Source organism: Solanum stenotomum, chromosome 5, assembly GCF_019186545.1.
Source record: "Solanum stenotomum isolate F172 chromosome 5, ASM1918654v1, whole genome shotgun sequence".
In the NCBI taxonomy this organism is placed as follows: domain Eukaryota; kingdom Viridiplantae; phylum Streptophyta; class Magnoliopsida; order Solanales; family Solanaceae; genus Solanum; species Solanum stenotomum.
This window is the reverse complement of record NC_064286.1, coordinates 48491864-48511233: the sequence shown is the minus strand read 5'-3', so window position 1 is coordinate 48511233 and position 19370 is coordinate 48491864. Positions and strand designations below refer to the sequence as shown.

The 19370-nt window shown below is 31.4% G+C and overlaps 1 pseudogene; it reads right to left on the bottom strand.

Moving 5' to 3' along the window:
• Positions 1 to 5006: 5006 nt before the first annotated feature.
• On the bottom strand, positions 5007 to 5662 carry LOC125864086 (uncharacterized; annotated as a pseudogene).
• Positions 5663 to 19370: the final 13708 nt, after the last annotated feature.

Genomic DNA, 19370 nt, shown 5'->3' with positions numbered 1-19370 from the left:
TCATGATTGATATTTGTTAATAATAATATTATTAATATTTGTCGTTTTGTACTAGTCATAATGTGGGAAGAAAATAATTAAAGTACTTATGTTTATCCATGTATATTCATCAAGTCCCTTTGTAAAACACCTATGGAAATGTGAGTTGGAATGTTATAATGATTTGGAGAAGAATTGGAATATATTAAAGTAATATTTTCTTCTTATCTTTTGTGACTATAAAAGGAAATATATATAGTTATATTTAAAATAAAAGTAGATGCACTATCTAAGCACTATCTAAATAAAGCAAGTGAAAACAACTTTTTCTTTTGTCACTCAAATATCCTTTCAAAATAATAAGTAATTAGATAATTATATTAATACTTATTTTAAACATGTTAAATTAAACTAAAGTTTAGTGTAAAGGTTTGGGTGGTAAAGATCTTGTGCATTATTAGTATATGATCATTATAATAATTCAAATGTCATTTTAACACTTTCATTATTTATTATATTTCATAAATTATTTAATAGAAGATAATTAATGATTTAATATAAATTTATTTCATTACTTTTGAAGAAATGGATAATTCTCCAAGCAAATTATCAAATTATGAAGCCATTTGCTTGATTGATTCTGATACAACACACGCGATATTCAAAAATGAGAAATATTTTTTCTCATTTAAATATGGGCAATATGAATGTTACTACGATATCTGGTAGTGCTAATTCGATCAAGGGCTTCGGAAGAGCCATTATAATTTTGCCCAAGGGAACTAAACTCATAATAAATTATGCTATGTTTTCTCCTCAGTCTCGGAGAAACTTATTGAGTTTCAAAGATATTTGTGAAAATGGTTATCATATCAAGACAATTAATGAATTGAATCTTGAATATCTTGGTATAACCAAAAATGTCTCCGGGCAGACATATGTTGTAGAAAAATTCACAGCCTTATCTTCTGGATTGTATTGGACAAAAATTAGTGCAATTAAGACACATTTTATAGTAAATCGGGGGTTTACTAATTTTGATACCTTCGTACTTTGGCATGATCGTCTGGGACATCCTGGTTTATAATGATGAGACGAATTATAGAAAATTCAAATGGGCATCCATTAAAGAATTTGAAGATTCTTTTAAATGGTGAATTTTCTTGTAATGCATATTATCAAGGCAAGTTAATTGTGAGACCATCACCAACAAAACTCAATATTGAGTCCCCTGCATTCTTGAAACGTATACATGGGGACATTTGTGGATCGATTTTCAAAGTGGGCTATTTAGATATATTATGGTCCTAATAGATACTTCTTCTAAATGGTTTCATGTGTGCCTATTGTCATCTCACAATTTGGCATTTACAAAATTATTGGCACAAATAATACGATTACGGGAACAGTGTCCTGATAATCAGATTAAGTCCATTCGCCTTGATAATGTTGCAGAGTTTTCATCCCAAACATTTAATGATTATTGTCTGTCGATTGGGATAAGAGTTGAACATCCTATAGCTCATGTTCACACTCAAAGTGGTCTGGCTGAGTCATTAATTAAACGACTGCAGTTGATAGCAAGGTCATTACTTATGAAAACTAAGTTGCCCACTTATGTGTGGGGTCATGCAATTTTGCATATTGCAACACTTATACATCTCAGGCCGACAAATTATCATAAATTTTCTCCATTGCATTGGTTTTAGGTCAACAACCCAATATATCTCATCTAAGAATTTTTGGATGCACTGTATATGTGCCGGTAGCACCACCACATCACACTAAGATGGGCCCCCAAAGAAGGTTAGGAATATATATTGGGTTTGAATCACCCTCTATTATTCGCTACCTTGAACCACTAACTGGAGATATGTTCACAGCCCGATTTGCAGATTGTCGCTTTGATGAGACACTTTTTCTAAAATTAGGGGGAGAAAATAGTGAAATTAAAGGAGAAATTTTGTAGAAAATTCAGCATTGTGATCTCATCTTGATCCTCGTACTTCCATTTGTGAGCAAGAAGTACAAAAGATCATTAATTTGCAGAAAATTACAAATCAAATGCCAGACGCATTTACAGATTTGAAAAGGATTACTAAATCACATATTCCTGCAAAGAATGTCCAAATTCGAATTGATGTCCCTGTAGGATCATCTACTAGTGTCATAGTTAATGAGTCAAAAGCACGCCTGAAGTGTGGTAGACCATTAGGTTCAAAGGATCAAAACCCTAGAAAAAGAAAATTAAAAGGTCAAAATGATACTATGAAAAAACCTCATATAGAAAGTCAAGATGTGAGTAATTCTAGTATCCTTGAAGGGATCAATGAGCTTGAGACTCAAGAAAATAACTAACTATTCATAAAATCAAGTGACGATGAAACAAATCTAAATCGCTCAGAAATGGCGGTGGATTATGTTTTTGCATACAATGTTGCATAAAAAATTATGTAAAATAGTGAAGATCTTGAACCTCAATCTGCTGTACAATGTCGACAAAGAAATGATTGGCCAAAATGGCAAGACGCAATTCAATCAGAATTGGATTCACTTGTCAAGCGCAAAGTTTTTGGGCCTATAGTACAAACACCTAATTGTGTTAAACCTGTTGGCTATAAATGGGTTGTTATGCGGAAAAGGAATGAGAAAAATGAAATACAAAGGTACAAAGCAAGTCTTGTTGCACAAGGATTTTCTCAAAGGCCTGACGTCGATTATGAAGAGACATACTCACCCATTATGAATGCAATAACATTGCATTATCTCATCAGTTTCACAATCCATGAGAGACTTGAAATGCATTTGATGGATATGGTTACAACCTACTTTTATGGATCACTCGATAATGAGATATACATGAAAATTCCTGAAGGATTCAAAATGCCCAAAGCATACAGTTCAAAGTCTCGAAAAATGTACTCAGATCATTGTATGATTTGAAGCCATTGGGACGCATGTGGTATAACCGTCTTAGTGAGTATTTATCTAAGGAAGGTTATACAAATGATGTGATTTGCCTATGTGTGTTTATAAAGAAAACAATATCAGAGTTTGGTGTACTTGTTGTTTATGTTGATGACATAAACCTTATTGGAACTCCAATGGAACTTCGCAGGGGAATCGATTATTTAAAGAACGAATTTGAGATGAAAGATCTCAGAAAGACAAAATTATGTCTTGGTTTGCAAATAGAGCATTTGACAATAGATATTTTTGTTCATCAATCTGCATACACAGAAAAGGTGTTGAAAAGATTTTATATGGATGAAACATATCCATTAAGTACTCCAATGGTTGTTCGATCACTTGATGTGAATAAAGATCCATTTCGACCTCTAGAAAGGAATGAGGAAATTCTTGGTCCTAAAGTACCATATCTCAATACAATTGGTGCACTAATGTATCTTCTTAACACTAAAAGACCTGATATAACCTTTTTGGTTAATTTGTTAGCAAGATATAGTTCTGCTCCTACTAGGAGACGTTGGAATGGGATCAAACACATATTGCGGTATCTAAAAGGGACTATCGATATGGGCTTATTCTATTCTAACGATTGCAGTCCAGACCTTGTTGGCTTTGCTGATGCAGGATATTTATCTGACCCACATAAAGCTAGATCTCAAACAGGTTACGTATTCACATGTGGGGGTACTGCCATATCTTGGAGATCTACGAAATAGTCTATCGTGGCCACTTCATCAAATCATGCTGAGATAATAGCTATTCATGAAGCAAGCCGAGAATGTGTGTGGTTAAGGTCCATAATACATCTTATTCGGGAAAATGTGGTTTAAAATACGATAAAGTACCCACAATTTTATATGAGGATAATGCAGCATGCATAGCACAACTCATGGGAGGATTCATAAAATGAGATAGAACGAAACACATTTCACCAAAGTTTTTCTACACACATGAGCTCCAGAAGAATGGTGATATCAACGTACATCAGATTCGTTCGAGTGATAATGTGGTTGATTTATTCACCAAGTCTTTGTCAACCACAACTTTCGAGAAGATGGTATACAGGATTGGAATGAGAAAACTTGGACAACTGAATTGTGGTTTTCATCTGTACTCTTTTTTCCTTAATCAAGGTTTTATTCCACTGGGTTTTTCTTATAAGGTTTTTAATGAGGCAGCAAATAATGCGTATTAGGAACAATTATTTACATTTGTTACTTCACTAAGAATTTTATTTTACATGGACATTCAAGGGGGAGTGTTGTAAATGAATTAATGAATGTTCATCGTACCCTTTTTATGCCTATAAAAGGCATTGTAACTTATATGGAAAAACACACAAAAATAAGGAAGACAAAAGTTTCATATTTTATCTCTCTACTACATTCTTCCCTTCTTGGTTGTTATTAGTTTAATTTTAGTACTCAATCTTTATTTTATAACACAAATAATCTTTTATGGAAAAGAAATAAATATGAATATTGTATTCTAGCTAAAAAACAACTCACATATGACTCAAAGTTTGTAAATGTATAATTTATGAAACAATGATTTCAATACACGTTTTGTTTAGGTATGCATAAGAGCTAGCAAACCGTAAATAATTATTTCTTCTTGCTTGTTTTCACTATCCAATTGCCAGTCCGCAACTCCGCAAATCTTCCTCTCCAATGGCTTATGTTTCTACCAAGCCCTCGTCAACTCATTGGCATCTTCGCCTCGGTCATCCTCATCAAAGAGCACTCAATCAAGTCCTCCATAAAAATAATTTACCTTTCTCATTCTAAGCCTAGCTTTTTAATGTAGCCCTTGTCAACCATGACAAGTCGCACAAACATTCTTTAATCTATCTTGAATTATAAAGAGATAAAAATAGAAAAATAAGGAAAAATAACCAAGAGAAATGTTGATATTTCATGCATAGATCTCCATAACACAAAAGATCCTTAATAAAAAAGTTGACTCAGAACTAGTAACGAACTAGTAATACTAGGGAAACCTAGCAAAACAGCCTTTAAGATTCATAAATAACAACTATACACAACTAAATTAAGTTACTACGCACGCGGCACAATTGCACTTGTCGCATCAGTAATTAGCTTGCTTGCAATTTGATAGCACGAATGGACTTCATATATAGCCAATTTCACCTCCTCCTCCGATAGAATCGAAGACGACTACCAATTAGGACGCATTGAACCTTCACTAATGACAGGCTTCTTAATATCAACGCCAACTTCACCCAACAACTCTTCTAGTGTACTACTCAGCAGATTTGGCTTCTTACAAAGCTTACCAGTCAAATAACCAACATCAACAATTCTTCTAATTTCAAATTTCTAGCCTCGACCTCCGGATACATTTGATAGAGTAGATTTTTGGGTTATGTTTCTAGGACCTATAAAAGTGATGGAACTATCCGCCAGTAAGTACCTGAACACAATTCATGTGGAAAACAGTTACATTATCCAATACCAACATGCGCTTAAATTGAATAATTAGGCATCGTTGTTTCACATAAAACAGCAACAGATCTCCATTATTTACAGCATCAATTCCAACAAATGGATTTGGAGTACACTCTTTAGTTCGAGATGCTACTGTTCACGATAGCTAGGCGGTCAGTGACGGTTGTGATGACCGTTTCATTACAAATTTTCATAGTGTAAGAGCTCGCTTGGATCAGCCAAGGAAGAGGCAACTGCTCTGACATTTTATCTCTTAATACTCCCTCCGTCCACAATTGTTTGTCAGGGTAAGGTCATGCACATTTCTCAAGAAAAATTTAATACAAGGTGTAATTTGACTAATATAACCCTACAATACCAAGAATATCAAAAGTCCACATAACTTTTCAATTGAACTACATTATCATTAAGGGCAGAATTGAAAAAAAGTGACTAATTATTTCTTGATTGTTTAAACTGATAATTAATCTTGGACATCTATTTTTAGTATACCTGCCAAACAATTGTGGATGGAGAGAGTATATACTCCCTCCGTCCACAATTAATTGTCATGGTTTCCTTTTTTAGAGTCAAACAATAAAAACTTTGACCAACATTTTACGATGTATATTTTCATCATATTGCTATGCAAAAAATTGCAACTTATAGTACTTTTCGTATAGTTTTNTCCATCACCATCAGTACTATTAGCCATTATTTGCAATCATCACCACCAATCGTTATGACATCCACTAATCACTATCGATAATTACCCTCCATTAGTCAATATTATATATCACTAACTGTCATCAACATTCACCATTTTTCTCAGAAATGTTTCAAAGAATCAAATTGTTGATATATGTTTCAAAGTTTTGGCTTCTGCCATTTAAATGGTCTTTGGATGCAGTTCGCGGATGTTGAGTATTACAAGGTGAAGATTAGCCAAGCTTCCTCCAACAATTATGTCAAGGCAGTTGTATCGAAGGTAGCTTCCCAGTTCAAGCATGACAATTACAAGCAAATACTCAAGGATATAATAGGAAGGGCGAAATTCTTGCCTTTCTTCTCCCTCATTCAAGATATTATGTAAATTAATAAATTACTGAATCTAATGAGTTAAACTCAAATTAAAGTCAAAAGAAAATTATTTCTATTTTGATTCTGTTAAATGCAAGTTTCACTTTTTAATGAAGTTAAATGATACAATTCTTATTGGTTTAATAGTTTACCCAAGAGTTACTGCAATATCAAGAAAGAACATACTTCCTATATCTCAATTTATACGATTTATTTTTCTTTTTAGTCCGTCTAAATTTAAAAAAACATATTTATATATATAGTAAAAAATTAACTTTAAAATAGCTATTTTATCCTTGATAAAATAATAATGGGATTTTTTTGTAAATAGACACTATAATAAACTTAATTATGCTCCATAACTATAGTTTGCATTTATATATATATATATATATATAAGAAAGAATATTTAGACATGGATGACACCTGAATGGATGGTAATTTGATAACGTTCCGGACATGAATTATCATTATAGTTTCCCATTTATCAACATACTCTCTTGTCTAATAATAATAATAATAGGTAAACATAGAATAGTAAGTGGATAACATTTTATTTTATTATATAGTTTCAACTTTCAACTTCTAAGGTCATATTTCAGAGAAAAATTCTAATTAATTAGTATAACGTTGCTAAAGAATTGAATGCTCAAATTGAACTTTGGCCACGATAGCATCTAAGATTTAATTAATTTGTTGCTTGTTGGTTTCAATTACTTCAATTGACCCTGTTTCTAGAAAAGTGTCTAAATAACACTCAATGCCAATTACTAAATAAAACATTGATAATATTAATATCTATATAAAATTACCCAATATGCATTTGTTTTTAGTCATGAAGAAAACTATTATTGATCACATGAAAGTAAAATGTCAAAAACGGCTAAAGAAAACTATTGGTCACATAAAAGTTAAAATACCAAAATTGTGGGGGGTAAATGATAAAATGGTCTCTTTTCTTCTGTACAACTAGGTTTAAATAATTCTTTTAAGTATCATTGAGCAATTTTGATCATTTAAGGAGTTGATCCGAATAATATAAAGGTAAGGAGATTGCTTAGACCTTTGACTCAAGTTGAGAATAACAAAATCATTTTTAAAAATGAAAAAAGAAAAAGAAAAAGAAGTGGAAGTCATATAGAATAAAATGGAGAAGATAATTACACTAGCAATAATCAATAATATGATAATCAAAGCAAATTAGACAATAACAATAATAAATTTGAAGATAACAGGAAACTAATGGAAAATATATATCCTTCCATATCATATCATCCCCTTCTTTTTAATTGTCCCTTTTTTTTTTAGCTTAGCTACTAATACTATTACTAATTTAGCATAGCTAAGACCATCACCAACGCCACCAGCTACATCAATTCTGTCATCATCATTATCATTATCATCATTAGTATTAAGATATATTACCATTCACGAAAACGGTCCAACAACATCACCTTTTTCCATATATATATATATATATATATATATATATATATATATATATATATCCAAAATAAGTGATATCTTTAAGAAAATTAAAAAAATATTATTATTGTCTTATTCATCAAAGTTACTCTACCTAAATGTAAAAAAAAAGTAGACGAGGTAAGGAAACAATAAGAAGTTAAATGTTAAAAGGGACAACAAAAGTCAGGCTTTTCAATCTCGATTTTCTTTTTTTTGTTGATTAAGTCTCCATACAAATATATAGGTTGTGTTTAAATATTTTCTTTAATCTTAATAAAATACTTATGGCATACAACTATTCAAAGTATTATTTACTAAAACAATATAAAATATGAGATAAGGGAGATAATCCTTTATTGTTGATACATTAACATTGAGATGATAATATTTAGGTGTACTATTCATAGCATACTGAACCATAAAATTGACAATTTTATTTATTAATTTCTTTGACATTGTACATAATATTCTTGAGAAATAGTTAGTGCAGTGATTTAAATGTAGTTATTTCAACTTTAAATAAATAGATCGACGATCATAATGACAATATACATCACCAATAGATCGAAAGATGGATTTTCCAGTAGTAGTGATTTATGTGTTACTAGGGTGAAAGTTTTACAATTTTTCTATTAGAAAGCATAATTATGTTATTTTAGTGAAAATAAATCATAAATTGTACTAGTTGAAATAATTTGATTCATGGTCGTGTTAAAATTTAAGTTACAAAATATATCAAAATAATAATATTGGAAATTGATTAAACAAAGAATGTCATTTTTACTTCTCCTTTCCTAGAAAGCCAAATGCCATTTTTATTTTCTTGGTTTTAGTAGCATTTGGACCATTACTTATTAGGAAAAGCTTATTAAGGCAACGGAGGAGGGCCTAAAATGCCTCTCAAGTATTTGAATTGGTACAAAATTACCCTTCATCCACCTATCAGTCCTAAAATATCCCTGACGTCTACCTTTCGGCTCAAAAATACCCTTATATCTAACGGATCATACTCATTAGGTGGACGGAGGGTAATATTGTACCAAAATCTCACAGTTTAAGGGTATTTTATGCCCTTTTTCGTTAAAATAATTTGAAATTAATTATTTAATATATAAGCTCACATGATTGACTTGATTTTGAATTTCATAGTAAATTTAAAGTTATAAAAAGGTTAGGCATCTACTCTCTACACTTCTCCCTCCCCAACCCTTCACTTTCTATCTCTTCCATTTTTTTTTCTATTTCGATATTGTCCATCATTTCAATCAGTCAGGGGTAAGTATGGAGTTTAGTTGGATCCCCATTTATGAGTTGGGTTACGTTATAATAAATTGGGGTTGATTTAAAATAGGCCAATAGGAAGATATCATGAAATTAATTACTTTTTCAATATTATTTTCAACTATATCGAGTTAAAATATGAATCATAAGTGGTATTATAGAAAAATAAAATATTTAAAAATAGAATTTTTATTATTTATTTGAGAAGGATTTAAATTTGGACCAATCACATTAAGAAATATAATAAATAAATATTTAATAATTTTACTTTAAGAGAGTTATTAAAAATAAGGGCAAATATGAGTCCAAGGATTAACATCGAGGGTATTTTTGAGCTGAAAGGTGGACGTCAGGGGTATTTTAGGGCCGATAGGTGGATGGAGGGCAATTTTGTACCAATTCAAAAACTTGAGGGGCATTTTAGACCCTTCTCCATTAAGGCAATGAAAATAGGCAAAAACTACCTAACTACACATATATCACTACCATATATACTATATTTACCTCTAGTTTAAAACAATTACATATAATACCACTTTTAATATTTATACCACATATTTTAAAAGATTTAATTAGATACACAAATCCCTTAAATATGGTATTGGATAATTATCTTAAATTTAATCTCCTTAATTAATGGTCTACATTAACAACTCAAATTTTTTATCACATAAATCACACCTGCCGTTCCCCACCCCACGTCCACTAACCCTCATTCTTCCTCCATCTTCTCCCTTTTCCTTCCTTCATCCTCTCAATACATATTTGCATGTTCAAATCAGCATTATACATATATGTTTGTTTCTATTATTTTATTATTCTCATGTATCTTGGTTTTGTATTTGAGTTAAAGTTCATAATGTTCTGACATTCAATTTTAAAAAGTTCTATAAATTAGGTTTTATATTTTTTGATTTTGTTGTTTCTCAAATACTTTAATGGTTGGTCATTCTCAAAATCAGATGATTCTTGTTAAAGGTACTACACATTAACAATATTATACTAAATCAAACAACTTCTATTTGTTATTTTCACTAATGAAAAAGTAGGGACTGACTCTACATCCGTTAACATTCAAGCCGAGAATAGATCTAAGTATAGGAACGACTCAATCAAGAGGGAAGAGTTATGCCAAGCTTTACTTAACATAATAAATACACTATTAGATATGCAACAATGTTGGATACACATCAGATGTACATGTATCTAGTTAAGAGTTGATGTATCTAAGTTAAAATTATATGTATTTGTTAGAAAAAATTCAGATGCTAAAAAAAAGGAAGAATTTTAAAATTTTTTACTTTTTTTTTGGATTAGTGATAAGGCAGATACTCTAACATCGTGAGTTGTTCCTAAATTCGATTGTTTCAATTACATTCCATGTTAGATACACATAATTTATGTATATGCTTACAACTTACTATGTATTCAAGATACACATTTTTGAATATAATGTATGAAATTGATACTTGATACGTCAAATTAATACTAGATACATATGAAAGATACATGAAATTAAAATTAGATCATATAAATAGATACATAAAATTAATAATAGACACATATAGCAAATACACGAAATTAATACTAGATACTTCTATTATACATATGAATGTACTTTTATGATACTCATGTATCTAAGTGTTTAGTTTGTAGGATACATCATCTATTGATAATAGATACATCAAATTGATGAATTTATTATTTTAAGAGTAATAAAATGAAATTAATCAAATTACATGACCAAGATATACATGTTTTTGTTTTTTATTAATAATAATGTTAATGAATTTATTATTTCAAAGAATAATAAATGAAATTAATTAAACATAAATACACTCCTTGATTTGCCCTATATTAAGAGATTTGATTAATTTAATTTCTAGAATTAATTGCCCATATATTCTAAAAATCATCAATTACTCCTCTAATTAAGGAAATCAGTTACAATCAATTAATTTAAACAAATAAAATACGTATCTCGATTTTAAAATTCAGCAGATACATGTATCTCACAAATTCAAATTCATGTATCCTAAGTATGAAATATGGTAGAGGAAGTAATATTTGAAACTATTGGGAATCTTAGTAATTATGACCTAAACTAGTGGGATTTATGTAGTTTGCCCATGAAAATAATCAGTCTTAATTGATATCAAAATAATGACTAACGAATAAGAAGTTATTGAAAATTACTAATTATATATGGATAGAATAGAATAAATAATTATGATTAATATTATTATTTTTGAGATATAATAATTATTTCACTAACAGTTTAAATCTGATTTTGATAAATTGCTAATAGCAAAGTATTTTCTTGTTTTCTAGTAGATGCCTCCAACGAAATTTCCTTGTAACCTTCTTTGTATGACCATTTTTTATTTTCGTTCTTTTTAGACTACAAAATTGAATTTACTTTTATTTATTGAAAAATTGTTTTAATATAACTATATAAGTGTCCGAAATATTGGCAATTCTATTTTTTTTCCTTTCACAAAACATAATTGATAACTTTCAGTTTCTTTTCCATATTATATTTGTCATATTAAGAAAAAAATTGATTTAAAATCATATTTAGAGTGAATTAACATTAGACTATTTGTATGCCTAGTTTATTTCAAAAGGAAATGAAATAATTACCACAATCTTGACCTAATAATAGTTAAATAATCTTTTATGGAAAAAAAATAAATATGAATATTGTATTCTAGCTATAAAAACAACTTGCATATGACTCAAAAAACATATGCACCAGTGAAGATGAATTTCTTGAAAGCATTAATAGTGATTTTCATGCTCTTTCTTTCTCTTGTAACTTATTCGTCGGGAGATTTGATAGAGGATGTTTGTCGAACGTCTAGATACTTCAAAGTTTGCATCGACACTCTTAGATCGGACCCTAAGAGCTCTTCTGCGGATAAAAAAGGTTTAGTACGTATTCTTCTTCAACAATGTTTAACAAAGACAAAAAGTATTTATAATGAAATTGTAAGTCTACTAGAGCAAGCAAAATAACCCGTTCTCATACAATGCCTTCAAGTTTGTAAGGAAAATTATGATATTTCGATAGATAATGCTGAAACATCAATTAAAGATTTCGATGCAAATGACTTTCCTGGAGCAAGAAGTTCTGTTGCTGGTGTTGCGAGTGCTCCAGATACTTGTGAAGAAACATTTAATGAACCACCTGCCAGGATATCTCCAATAAAATCAAAAAATGATGATTTAATGAATTTTATTGATTTAACCGTGAGTTTGATGAACCAATTCACAAATTAATATGTAATCAGCATTTTCATTTAACTTATAAGATGTTGTCACGAGTCATTATGATTTATGCTAAGGTTTATTTTGCAAGTTATTTGGCTGCCCCCATCCTCCCCCACCCCCCACCCCCACCCCGCGTTTTTTTTTCCTGTTACCTCTATTTCATTCTTTATGCCAATGCCTAATTATAATCTTATTATTTTTATATGACAATATACACAGTTTATTGATATATACTCTATCTATGTTCCTAATTAATTCCCAAAAGAAGATATTGTTTTAACTGAAAATTAAATTAGTTTCTTCTTTTATATTATTTACGCAATCAACTTCGGAAAGTATTTAATTAAAACACTATCTTTTTAGATAATTTCTTTTCAAATATTTGTAAAAAAATAACTTTAAAATAACGTGATTTTTAATTTTTTTTTTTTATAAAGCTAATTATTCTAAATTGTTTGAAATTGAAGAAACTTAACAATTAATCAATATCGTAGATGACCAAAATTGGATGTCAATAATTGATGCTTTTATTTCAAAAAGGCAAAAGGGTCTGGTGGATCCTTCTACTTGTATGAGTTTGTATTGTGAACCCTTCTACTTATCCCTTTGTCATCTGGACCCCTGAACCCATCTAAACTCAACATTTTAAACACTTGTTAACCCTTTAGTTGTGCGTGTACCACAAACGCCTGACAAGTAATTTTAAAAATAATTATAAATGACACATGTATATATACCACTTCATGTCATCTTGACATTTTTATTATATTTAATTAAATATAACCCACCACTTTCCCTCACAATCTCATTTCATTTCTCTTTCATCTTTCTTTAAAAAAATAAATTCAACCTCTTCTATTCTTTTCATTGAAGAAAAAACTCCAGTAGCAGAAATCATGGCTCAATCAAGGCAATCCGTCTTTGTTTTCATCCAAGTCGAAGAAGAGAGGTTCACCGCAACATCTGTGTGTGGCTATATATACCACATTTTTTCTTTCTCATTTTTTCCTCATTCCCACAAAATTGTTTGAGTATTTTTGTTGGTTTTGTTCGATTTTCAATTTATCTATGTAAATTTTGTAACTTATTTTCGTATTTGTATGTTGTTTAGTCTAGATTTCATCTTCTATTTATGTCTTTGTTTAATTTTTAGGTTTTTAGTTGATTCATACTAATTATGTTGAAATTTTTTGGGGATTTTGTTTGTTATGCTTTCAATTACATGTTTCATGATTTCTATTAGATTATAGGATTCTAACAAAAATAACTTTCATGATGATGCAGAAAACTACAATAGGATCAACCACAAAATGAAGCAAAGAATTAAATGGAAATGCATAGAAATAAAAAAGGAGTATAACGATGGAAAAATGGAGAAGATCGAAAAAGAGGCCAGAAAAAGTTCAAATTTGTCTAATAATGGTTTTAAATGCACATGGGGAAGAAGATGGCTTTATAAAACCCTAATGTGGCTATTAGACCCATTTAACCAGATCTCACGCTCCTCAGGTGTGTGTATCACACGCCCCTTTGTTGTGTCTGCCACATAGGATGCCAAGTCAGAAAACGTGTTTAAAATATAGTGTTTCGAGGAGTTCAAGGGTTCAGTTGACAAATGATTAAGTAAAAGGGTTTGGAATACAAACTCATACAAGTAGAAGGGTTCACTAGACCCTTTTGCCTTTCAAAAATAACTAGTCTATGACAACAAAATTATTTTATCTTATTAAAATTAAGAAATTAAGAAAGCATGGTTTTTGGGTAAAAATTTAATAAATCTATAGTGTTAAGAGCTAATTAAGTTCTATCCCTATTCTTTTCGAAATTACAAAAATCCCTTAAAATTAAAGAATTTCGAATACATTAGTAGACATGTGGATACATAAGTCGCGATAACTATTCAGGAAATCTGCAGATAAATATAGCTCACGGATCTATCCGATATGGGGAGGGATGATTTAGAGAGGGGAATGATGTATCCGAGAGTCATGTTAATAGAAAGTATAGGTGGCATTGGGTTTAATTTGAGCGGTTGAAAATGGGTCAAGATCCAACCCAATCCAAATTTGCTTGGGCCATAATGAATTGAGTAAAACGGGTTAGTAACGGATCATAACCCAGCCCGCTCAATTTTTACTAAGTTTTAATAACTTTATTTGTTATTTTATAAGCCTAATAAATTTATTTATTTTCTTTATCGTAACTATATATAACATATAATTTTTATTTTTATTTTTAATAATATTTTGACAAGATTTCTGAAAAATCATTTTGGGTTAACTATCAACCCAATTTTTAGAGAGTTTAAATAGGTTAAGTTGAGATGGATTGAGCTAACAAATGGGCGGGTCAATAACCAATTTCAAAAGTTTCAAAGACGCAGGTCCGTTTAATTCTTTTCTTTCTAATCTATTCAGCCTAATAATTGGCCCAAGTACACACCTCATACCTGGCCCATTCCCCTTATCCATTAGGGATTTTCTCCTCAAAATAGGGAGTTGTTGGTTGATAGTTCAAATTTCTCCATCTTCCCGTCAAGCTTGCTGCTCAACAAAAGGTAATTGGCCTTTCCTTCTCTTTTATTTTACCTCAGTTTTCATTTCTGCATAGACAACTCTTTACTTTCGAATTTGTTTGCTAATAAGCATGATTTGAATTGGTTGAGCATCTGGGTTCAATGTGTTATGAGTATAAACCATTGTTGCCACAGTGTTCCCGATAGCTCGGTGTTGGTTTCATCTAAGATTCCATACTATCTTTCTTTGCTATTTAGACGACTCGATAAAGTCCCTCATAATTTGGGCAAAGTCCTAAGGCACACCGCATTTCAGTAAATCAATTACGATTTTGAGTACCCAAGTGACGAGGTCTGAATAGTCGATGAACCACCCAGGGACAATAGACTCCATACTGGTTAACTTTCATTCCAACGGGACGCACTCATAATGCTAGCATTGGAAGATAGACCGTCGTGTTAGGTCCTCTACATGGTAGAAATTCTTTAGAGGACAGACTTTGGTGATTCAACAAAGAGTTAGAAAAATAGATCAAAACAATACCACAGGTGCCTGTCCCCATGAATAATGCGAAACTGTTTACTGAATTTTTTTTATTTTTTTTTAATTCACTACTGTAAAATTTGTGAAAAGGAGTTCAAGGCAAGTGGATTAAGATAGTTCAAGTTTCTTTTCTTCTGGCCAAACAAATAAAGTTGGGATAGAATACAAGAGTGAAATTGCTTGAAAGTCTTCTTCCATTGAAACACTAAAAGATGGAACTTGTAATATTTACAGAGAGAGATCTCGACACTATTAGATCTACTGAAATGTCTCTTTTATAGGCAAAAAGTCAAGCCTATGTCATAATGTGAAAATATTATTACATGCTAGTTCTGAAGAGGCTATCTAGAAGCACGTGCCTTAACTTTAATATTGGGCTCAAGGCTGATTGTGGGAAGGTCAGCGTTAGACATAAGATTGATTGTTGATCTTCCTGAGGGTCATTATGAGGGTGCTCTAGTTGTAAAGCGATTTCCTTCAGAGGAGAAGTCTTGCGAGCTACCCAACCTCTCTTTAATTATTTGTTCTTTTAACCAAATGACCAGTCTTACATAATCTAGAAGACCATATATGTATGTGATATTTCTTTATTTGGTTATGTGGCATCGTCTGTTAATTCAACACCGCTGGCCACACAAAGTCGTCTATTCTTGCAATTGCTACAACTCAATTTCATCCCTAGTTTATTTGAAAAGCTGAAGTTTTGTACCAGATGATCGAATATTCTTGTGCCGAAGCCATAGCCATAGCCAATTAGCCATAGCCATGTGTTCTTGTTTAAGTGTTACTTTTCTGGAAAGTCTGCTTCCTTTTGCTATTAAATTTTGTTTCAAATGGTTTATGTTTGCCTAAAAATGACGAAAGTTTCTTCTTGTATTTAAGCCTTACTTGTTTTCCATTTGACGTGTTTTAATAATTGGTTGTTTTAGCCCATAGGACTCTATTGTTTTGAGTGATAAATTCCTGCTATTGTGTGACAGTCATTTAGAATTTATTTTGCCGTTTTAAGTTAAATTTCTGGTTTACGTTGCTCTTTGTTATCCCCTGAGTCATTCTAATGAGATTATTTGGTATTCTCGTATTGAAATCTGCTTGCTCTTGCTATAAACAGTGAGTTCTTTATCATATAAGGGTCATAGTATATCTTAATCAACATAGTTCAACTACATATATATGTCAATGGTAGCTAAATCTTATAGATAAATGTTGCACTTTCTCTACATATATATCTCTTCTGATCTTCAAATGTAAAGGAGAAGAACAAGCATTTTGTTGTCATTTCAAGCCTGCCTTCTTTGTCATTTTTTTTGGTCTTTCTGTAAGTTAATACTTTCCTTTATACGTGTTTTCAAGCTACTGTCTTGGTGCTATTTGTAGTGTTTCAAGATTAGGTACATTTCTTAAATAAAGTTATCTATCTTATATATCAATTAAATCGATTACATGAGGGGACTTAAAACCTTAACCTCAGGAAGCAAAACAGCAGATACGGGGGTTGCCCTTGTCCCGAAGCCCACAAAAAGGTACTATGAAGTATGACCATAGAAGAATTTTAACAACTTAGTGTCCTCAGAAGCTCACAGACCTCAGCTTATTCCTTTTCTTTTGCTTCTGATTCTAAAGTTTATCATACCATTCTTCTCCATCAGATAATTTCCCCGAGTCATCGAAGGCATTTGGGAAGAGTTAGTGAAAATCATAGATGAGTCTTCTATGGCGCCATATTTTGCCAAGGAGTCAGCAGTAGTGTTGACTTTCCTAAAACAGTGGACCACGGTAGCATTGAGGTCCTTCAGATTATTTTGAATCTCATCAGTCCAGTGTTTACATATGCCATTTATCATATCCACCACCATCTTTGAGTCCATTTCTAAGATAATAGGGCCTATTTTGTTTTTGCTTACACCATTTGAGACCATAAAGTGTTGTGTGTGTTTCAGCCAAGTTATTTGAGTGAAAGATCATAGACATAGTAAAGGCCATTATCAAGTTGCTTTGATGGTCCCTTAAAATACCTCCACCCCCTGCTTTGTTAGTCTTAGTCATCGAACTCCCATCTGTGTTCAACTTAAAAAGTAGAATACATTCTTATGCTTACATAGTGTGTTCCAAGTATTTGAATTTTTCCAGAAATGAATATAAAGGTAGAATATATTTTTACTTCTAAGTTTTTTTTTTTTTTTTTTTTTCCGAATGAGAAACAACTAAATAGGGTGATAGTTCAGATGCCTATCTCGCTGATTATGATTGATTAAAATCTGAGTTCTATCTTCGCTTTATTTAGTTGATTTACTTTTCCGAGATGGACTTGGTTTCTTTGTCGTTACCTTTATGACAACTTCGGTTTGTGTTCAATGCTCGCTCAAATTTATCCTCTGTTTGATCTTCCTTGAATGTATGCTGATTCACTAATTTGATGTGCTCATATTCGAGAATACAGTTTGAGTTTACTTAAGGATTTAAGAGTTCAATAAATATATAAGCTAATTCCCATAAGTCATGATCCTGTTACCCTTGGTAAGGGAATTTTGTTGAAGTTCTACTTTCTTGCACCTTTCTGTCTTCCTGGAGTCTTAATTTCATGTACTAAGAATATATATATATATGTATATAGTTTATGAGTAATGTGTTAGCCATAGATTTCGGTAGCTAGTTTTATTTATCATCTGCTATGAATTTCATTCCACCAAGAGTTACTTACATATGAATAAGATTACTAGTAGCGATACTTTTGAAAATAAGTGATGAACAATTTCCTTAAATTTTCATTGAATGTTAAATTCAGTATGCTAATCTCCGTTACAGATTCTAATTTTCTGCTCTTTGTTATTTTTACATGTTATACTGCTGTTTGATTCCGCTGGACTCACTATTTTTCTGATGCATATACGTTGGGTTGAAGCCCAATATACGTCTTTTCTTCGCTAAAGGGCCTGCCAAGTTCATCAAAAGGGAAGCTAATATTTAGTTAAAGGGGCCGTAATAAAGCAGCAGCAGAAGCAGAATTTGGGCTAAAGCACTAAAACATATACCAGCAGATTACAACCCTCAGGGGTTGGCCTGCTGGCAATTGACTTGAGCCTTGGGGTTTGCTCCCTTTCAAGGTCTCAAGTTCGAAACCCACTAGGTGCAAACAATTTCTGAGGGCCATCGGACTGGGTAAAACCTGAATTAACCGTGGTGCACTTGCGGGAAACTCCTTGCCGAGGGCCTGTGCACCCCCGGGATTAGTCGGGGCTCAAAGAGACTCGGACACCCGGTGCAAATCAAAAAAAAAAAACATATACCAGCAGATTACAACAGTTTCAGCCCCAAAATGATTGAATGTAGGCTTAAGTCAAATTGTCTTCTTATTATTATTGTGATCACTAACAATATTGTGAATTAGTTTTTGAATAAAAAAGATCGAATATGGGCTGAAGTCAAATTCATCTCTTTAGACTATAATCATTACATTTTGAAATACAGTATTTACTTAGGCAAACTTGGGACTTTATAGAATGACTTAAATTTCTTGTATCCGTTCATAGTTGTTGAACAAGGTTCCCTTAATCCAAGTTTTTGAATTTGAACTGACGCTTTAGTTCAACATTTTAATTCAGATTAAGTTGTTAAGTTACAATTATTTTTGAGACTTTAATATTTAACTATTTTTTTACTTGAAATAATATTAATATTTAAGTATGTAGAATGAATTACTTGAAGACAAACCAGATAAGCATATTCATTTGAAAGAAACAAGATACGTACATAGTAGTACTATTTTCATAATCTGATAATAATTACTGGGAATACAATACAACGTAATAGTTGT